The 7,031-nt window shown below is 32.4% G+C and overlaps 1 long non-coding RNA gene across 3 annotated transcripts; it reads right to left on the bottom strand.

The window, feature by feature from the left end:
• Positions 1 to 371: 371 nt before the first annotated feature.
• On the bottom strand, positions 372 to 6,210 carry LOC139866523 (uncharacterized). 3 transcript variants are annotated; one of them, XR_011765485.1, is made up of 4 exons: positions 6,078 to 6,210; positions 5,327 to 5,427; positions 5,153 to 5,247; positions 372 to 882 (listed from the first exon to the last, which is right to left on the bottom strand). It is a non-coding gene; the product is annotated as an uncharacterized lncRNA (long non-coding RNA). The 3 variants fall into 3 exon arrangements; XR_011765483.1 differs by having other exon boundaries at positions 5,153 to 5,427; XR_011765484.1 differs by lacking the exon at positions 5,153 to 5,247.
• Between the last annotated feature and the right edge of the window lie 821 nt (positions 6,211 to 7,031).

Here is a 7,031-nt window from a genome sequence, read left to right as displayed (position 1 = left end):
TAACTGTGCTCCGACAGAATCTCCCTTAGAGCCTTGGTGAAAACAAGTCGATGTAAACGTCCAACGTTTACCGATTTCCTCCACTAGAAATGGTCCCGAACGAACCGCTCTGATACCAATTGTTGGAAGCTTCGACGAGCCCAACACACCACTATAGAGGATCTAGACTATACTAGACTCACTACACCAACACTTTGACGTTGGTTAGCCTTTAATTTTATAAATCCTTAGTGCACAATGTACTTAGGCGACAGTGTCGACCATATATCTTTAGGCGGTATAACCGACCATATATTACTTAGGCGGCAGAGCCGACCATATAATAAGAACAACAAAAGTGCACTAAGAACTTAAACACAAACTAAGGCTTGATCGGGAAACTTAACAAAAACACTTATATTAAATTACAATTACAATATTACTTACAAGCTTTCTCTTCTCTACTTTCGCTAGCTCACACTCTTCTTCTCTTCTTCACAACTCACTTCTTATTTCACTCTCACAACTTCACACAACACAAATGAAATCTCCTCCCATATTTATACTACTCCATGGAACATTCTAGAACCTAGATATTTCCATGGATATATAAATATCTAGATATTTCTACAACCTACAAATATCTAGATTTTTCTTTTACATTTCAATTTCTAGATTTTTCTCTCATATTCTAATATCTAGATATTTTCTTATACATATTAATATCTAGATATTTTACCCATATACATTTACTAATTCCATATCATTCTAAATTTGCATTGTATTTTAACAAATAATGCACCTTTTCTAGAGATTTTGTTATTGGTTGGTTTCTCTGAATCATCATCATCAATCATTGCTGCTATTTCTTTATCCTTTTCTCCATCCCACATTTTTCGTTTTCTGCAAAATCAATTAATTGTTCATACAAAACTAATAAAATTAAACCTCTTTCAATCAACTAAAGGTATTATAACTGATTCAAGTAAATGTTATTAGAAAAACAGATTAAACCTTCATCAATCAATGGAATTAATTAATTAACAAAAAACCAAAAAAAACACAAAAACAGTTAGTATTAGGTTAATAATGTATACATGACAAGTTAATAATTAATCAAAATTCTAGTAGCTGTAGAAAGTTCCTTTACTAAAAGTTAGACCATTAAAAAAATACAACAGAATTCGCAAAAATTTCAAAAAAAATTATATAAAATAAACTTTTCCAGATCTCGTGAAGAACTACGAGAGTTATATAATGGAGTAATATTTTATACATGATCAGTCAATTCGACTACCACCATCTCTGTAATTTTTCATATCTCGTGATTTTGCATAAATTACAAATACCAAAAAACATTTCAAAGCCCTAAAAATTTTCAGTTCATCATTATCTTGTGTCCCAGATAAGGCAATCGTATACGCAACTCAAGGGTCATTTCTAACGAATTTCGGTATGATGATGAAGGTGGTAGTTTGCGATGGTGGAGGCCGTAGAAAGAACGAAAACAAAGAAAGAAAGGCTGGAAGAAGCATACCTCAGAACCCAAAGATGTAAACCAACAGGTGAAAGGTTGAATAGCAGCAGTGAACGAGAAGACAAAGTGATGCAGTTAGACTTAGAGTTTGATTTTGAAGTGAAAGGAAATGAAATGAAAGGAAAATAAAAAGAATATATCGATTATAAACGATTCACAACAGTTGATTATATCGCGAGGTACTTGACCCTATATGATACATTTTACAAACATTGCATTCGTTTTTTGAAAAGACAAACGATTCACAAGTGATGCCGTCAATGTCTTCTAATTTAACTTTTTTCCTTCCCTATTTCTGTTATTTTTTATTTATTTTAAAACCCTAATCGGTGTCGGGCTGAGCCGCCTAGCTTGACTAGGTTCCAAACCCCGAAAAAAGAGGAATATAAAAAAAACAAAAAAGAGAATATAGTAAAAAAATTTTTTTTTTTTTTTTTTGCAGCGTTGAAGAATACTGTTATCGTCGACAAAAGTAGCATATAAAAAAAAGCGGTACTTGAACCTTAGGCACAGCAAGCCACAACGCAAAAGAAAAAAACGCTACAGAAAAGGAGAAGCCGTCAAAGAGTTCTACAACTCTACAAACGAGGATCAGTTTAATTAATGCGAAAAAAAGAGAGAAAACAAGATTATTTTCATTTATTTATTTATTTCATTTTAATTTATTCTTCCAGTCCGAACTTTCGTGATTTTGCCGTTCGAACTACAGGAGAGTGTTAAGAGTATTGTTAGGAATAGGCCCGACTTATTTATGGGTTTAGGGTTTCTAGGGTTTCCATGTAATCTCTATAAATACCGTATAAAGAACAATGTAATCCTCACAGGCAAGGTTTAAAAAAATGGAAACGCGCCTCGAGGCGTTTCCCCTTTGTGAGGTGAGGCGTACGCCTCGAGGCGAATCGAGGCGTACGTTCGAGGCGGAGTTAAAATATATATATATATATATATATATATATATATATATATATATATATATATATATATATTAACTATTAAACTTAAATAAAAACTAATTAATTATGTCTCAAACTAATAATGTCTTATGTTTTAACTTGGTATGTTTAAGTTTAAGTACTGAAATGTCAATGTATTTGTAATATGAAGGGGTTTGATGTCAATTACTTAAAGATTCAAGAGTGGATCTCAAGTTTGTTCCTATTATTAAAATTTGACAAAAGTTTAGGGACTATTATTGTTATATGTAAAAAGAAAGAGATATTTACTCCATATAATGAGCGGCTATTATTCATCCACCAAACATAAAAAGAATAAATGTTTAAAAGCCAGTAAACATAGATGAAGATAAGGTCATCTCCTCTCCACTTAATTTTTTCCGTCTTCCTCATAGAAACTCTCTTTCATAAAACTCCATTAAAAAAGCTGGAACCTTTCTTACTTACCTTCTGTAATATCGCCTGTGTGGGTGGTGCCGCCGCCATTTTTTGCTAAGCAACATGAGGTGAACGCCTCATCCCCGTTACCGCCTCAGCAAAAAAAACGAACCGCCTTGGCATATGAGGCGTACGTTTTTTATAGACCATCGAGGCGTAAGTTTCAAAACGGGTTTTTCCAAAAACGTACTAGGCACGCCTCGAGGCGTACGCCTCGACCGTTTTTTAAAACCATGCTCACAGGTTCTATTGTTCAACAAATATATCATGGTGTTATACATTAGTCAATCACTCACGTGGCAGCTACTTATCAAGACAAATTTCTTTACAACCAAACTAAAAAAAAAAAAAAAGTGTGATATGAACAAGCGCTTGAATCAACAAGCCAAATTAATTTTAGAAGTAGCTAAAAGATAAAATTATTTTAAAAATGCTTTAATATTAAATTTGGATGAACGCTAAGGCAATATGATTTTATAAACTTTTTTATGATTATTATTAACTAATGATGAATGATATAGAGATGGACTCATTTGACGCGTAATGACAAGGTAACCGAAATTGACATGAAAGTATGTTGACCTTATTAAAAATATTGAGAGGGTCTAGAATCAAAGTTAAGAGGTTTATTGTTGGGTTGAAAAAATGAACCGGATCTAAATCAATCAATATATCAATATATCACTATAAAAGCAAATCAAATAAATGATACACAATTGATAAAACCTGACACTTCAACTATAATAAGTAAACATATAATGAGTTGTAATAAATCAACTAACGTAGCACTTTGGAGTCTGGTTGTTTTTCAAAACACGCCTTTGAAAAACACGACGTTGTTTCCATGTCGGTATTTAACAATTTTGTTCGTCGACACACTTAAAGAACTCAACAGAAACTTCAAGTTTAGCCTCAACGGTTAACTTCAATCCTGATACCGTACCTAAACGGTAAGTGCGTCACTAGAGTTGCTCGAATCGCCCCGTACATAACCAATATAGTAGAATAGTAAATTGTACTCGGTGTTTGCTAAAATTGCCATCGTACATAATCAGCCAATGTGTCTCTTCATAAACCCTAACTACCATCGGTTGGGGGACATGCAGCATACCACGATGGTCATGAGTTCAATCCCTGGCCCATGTCCCTTCTTCTTTTTTATTCTGCCATACCGGCTATGTACGTGGGCGACTCGAGGAACTTTGAAAGCGGTTACACACTAACAGTGTATGTACAATGTCCATTAAATGAATCAAAGTTCGTCTTTGAGGCTAGACTTGAGATGTTTATTAACTCCTTTAAGTCTATTGTCGAACAGAATTGTGAAACACAAGCATGGGAACAAAATCTTATTTTTAAAGGGCGTGTTGTGGTATGGAAAACAACCGGATTATAGAGTTACGGTAGTTGATTTATTACAGGTCATAAAATATGTTTACTTTATTGTAATTAGAGTGTAGGATCTATTGATTGTTTATCATTTATGTAATTTGTTTGTATATTGACCCAAACCGGGTTCAGTTTATGAGCCAAATAATAAACTCTTAATTTTATTGCTAGACCTAGATAACATTTATTTAATTAAATCAACACACGTTCGTGTCAATTTTCGGTTAACATGTCAATTTTCGGTTAACATGTCATTACGGGTCAAATGAGTTCATCTTTAAATCACTTATTATTAATTATTAAGTATAAAAAAAGTTTTTATGATCATATTGTTTAAGTGTGTACATCCAAATCTAATACTAAAACATTTTAAACAATTTAATCTATCAATTTAATATAAATAATTTTATCTTTAAGTTATATCTACAATTAATTTGGCTTGTTGATACGAAAACTTGGTTCATATCGATCTTTGATTTTTTTGTGAGTCTGGTTGTAAAAAAGTGTTGTCTTCATAACTAGATGCCCATAAAAGATTGATTGACTGATATGTAACATAATATATTTGATTAAGGTATTTAGTAAACTTAAAAAATTTATTTTTTTAACTTCTATGTATCGTATTATATTTATAAACTTGATAGGTTTAGTTGCTTAAATGTCATTTTATGTGACTATAGGCTTAGAAGCCGAACACATTATTCTCTTAGCCCATAGTTACATCTTAAGTGTAGTAGTTCGACGCCAAGAGAGGATTGTTGTGTACCTATTCGCTATACTCCTAAGCAAGTATTTATATTAATCGCCTAGTTTGATTTTTTATTTTTCGTTTATCATTATTATGATGTGTACTCACTTGAATTCTAAAAGACTCGGCACGACTGAACATGTAATAGAAAACATGCATGATCCATAGGTGACATCCATCCATATCAACTTGAAGGATTGAACCTGTTACGTCTTTCATGGCCTAAATAGACATATGTGATACTTGCAGATGATAACGATAACAATAATGATAATAATGCACCTTTTCTAGGGATTTTGTTATTGGTTGGTTTCTCTGAATCATCATCATCAATCATTGCTGCTATTTCTTTATCCTTTTCTCCATCCCACATTTTTCGTTTTCTGCAAAATCAATTAATTGTTCATACAAAACTAATAAAATTAAACCTCTTTCAATCAACTAAAGGTATTATAACTGATTCAAGTAAATGTTATTAGAAAAACAGATTAAACCTTCATCAATCAATGGAATTAATTAATTAACAAAAAACCAAAAAAAAAAAAAAAAAAAAACATAAAAACAGTTAGTATTAGGTTAATAATGTATACATGACAAGTTAATAATTAATCAAAATTCTAGTAGCCGTAGAAAGTTCCTTTACTAAAAGTTAGACCATTAAAAAAATACAACAGAATTCGCAAAAATTTCAAAAAAAAAAAATATATAAAATAAACTTTTTCAGATCTCGTGAAGAACTACGAGAGTTGTAAAATGGAGTAATATTTTATACATGATCAGTCAATTCGACTACCACCATCTCTGTAATTTTTCATATCTCGTGATTTTGCATAAATTACAAATACCGAAAAACATTTCAGAGCCCTAAAAATTTTCAGTTCATCATTATCTTGTGTCCCAGATCCGGAAATCGTATACGCAACTCAAGAGTCATTTCTAACGAATTTCGGTATGATGATGAAGGTGGTAGTTTGCGATGGTGGAGGCCGTAGAAAGAACGAAAACAAAGAAAGAAAGGCTGGAAGAAGCATACCTCAAAACCCAAAGATGTAAACCAACAGGTGAAAGGTTGAATAGCAGCAGTGAACGAGAAGACAAAGTGATGCAGTTAGCGGCGGCTGTCTGAGAACCCAAACCCTAGATCCGAGAAACGTTGCTTTGTTTTTAATTAATGGAATTAATGGAATGAATTAAAATGAACTAGTAAATGAGCCTCGCTCTTCGCAGCGGAAGGCCAGCACGGACACTGAGGGTAAACATAATATTAAAAAAAAAAAACGTGTATGAATAATTGCCAGAGATATTTAGCGTTTTTTAAAAAACGTTCATTTTGCGTATAGGTAGTTGCGTTGTGTTCGTAAAATTATTTCGAGTTGAACCGTGAATTTGGAAAATTAACGCGTGACGAACGAGAATATGTGGTCCGTTGAAGATTTGAGTGAGTTTTTTTTAAGTTTTTTTATTTAGAAATATGTAAGTTTCACTTTAGTCCTTGGAGTTTGGGGTGTTTGCCATTTGTTAGTAAGGGTGCTAGTGGGTACGACGATTTAAGCGAAACGTACAACTCCTATAAGCATGGAAGTGGGCTACTATTCGTCAACAGTAACCCACTTTTGCTCAAATGTATATATATATATATATATATATATATATATATATATATATATATATATATATATATATATATATATATAATATATAATGTAATGTGTGTTGTGTTAATGTATTTCAGTATTTGTAAGGGGAGTGATATGTACACAACTCATTTCTGTTATGTACACAACCATCATGATTTACGGTATTGTAATACTGTACAACACTGTAAAGCATAGTGGTTGTGTACATAACAAAAATGGATTATATACATATCATCACCATATTTGTAATACTTTAGAGTTCCATCTGCAAATGTGCTTTCGGCTACAGGCAGTCAAGGTTGTAAAAATCGAAAAAATCGGCCGAATTCTCGCTGGGAAATCGTTTTAGA

Source organism: Rutidosis leptorrhynchoides, chromosome 9 (assembly GCF_046630445.1).
Source record: "Rutidosis leptorrhynchoides isolate AG116_Rl617_1_P2 chromosome 9, CSIRO_AGI_Rlap_v1, whole genome shotgun sequence".
NCBI classification, from domain to species: Eukaryota; Viridiplantae; Streptophyta; class Magnoliopsida; order Asterales; family Asteraceae; genus Rutidosis; species Rutidosis leptorrhynchoides.
This window is presented reverse-complemented; position numbering and strand designations above follow the sequence as displayed.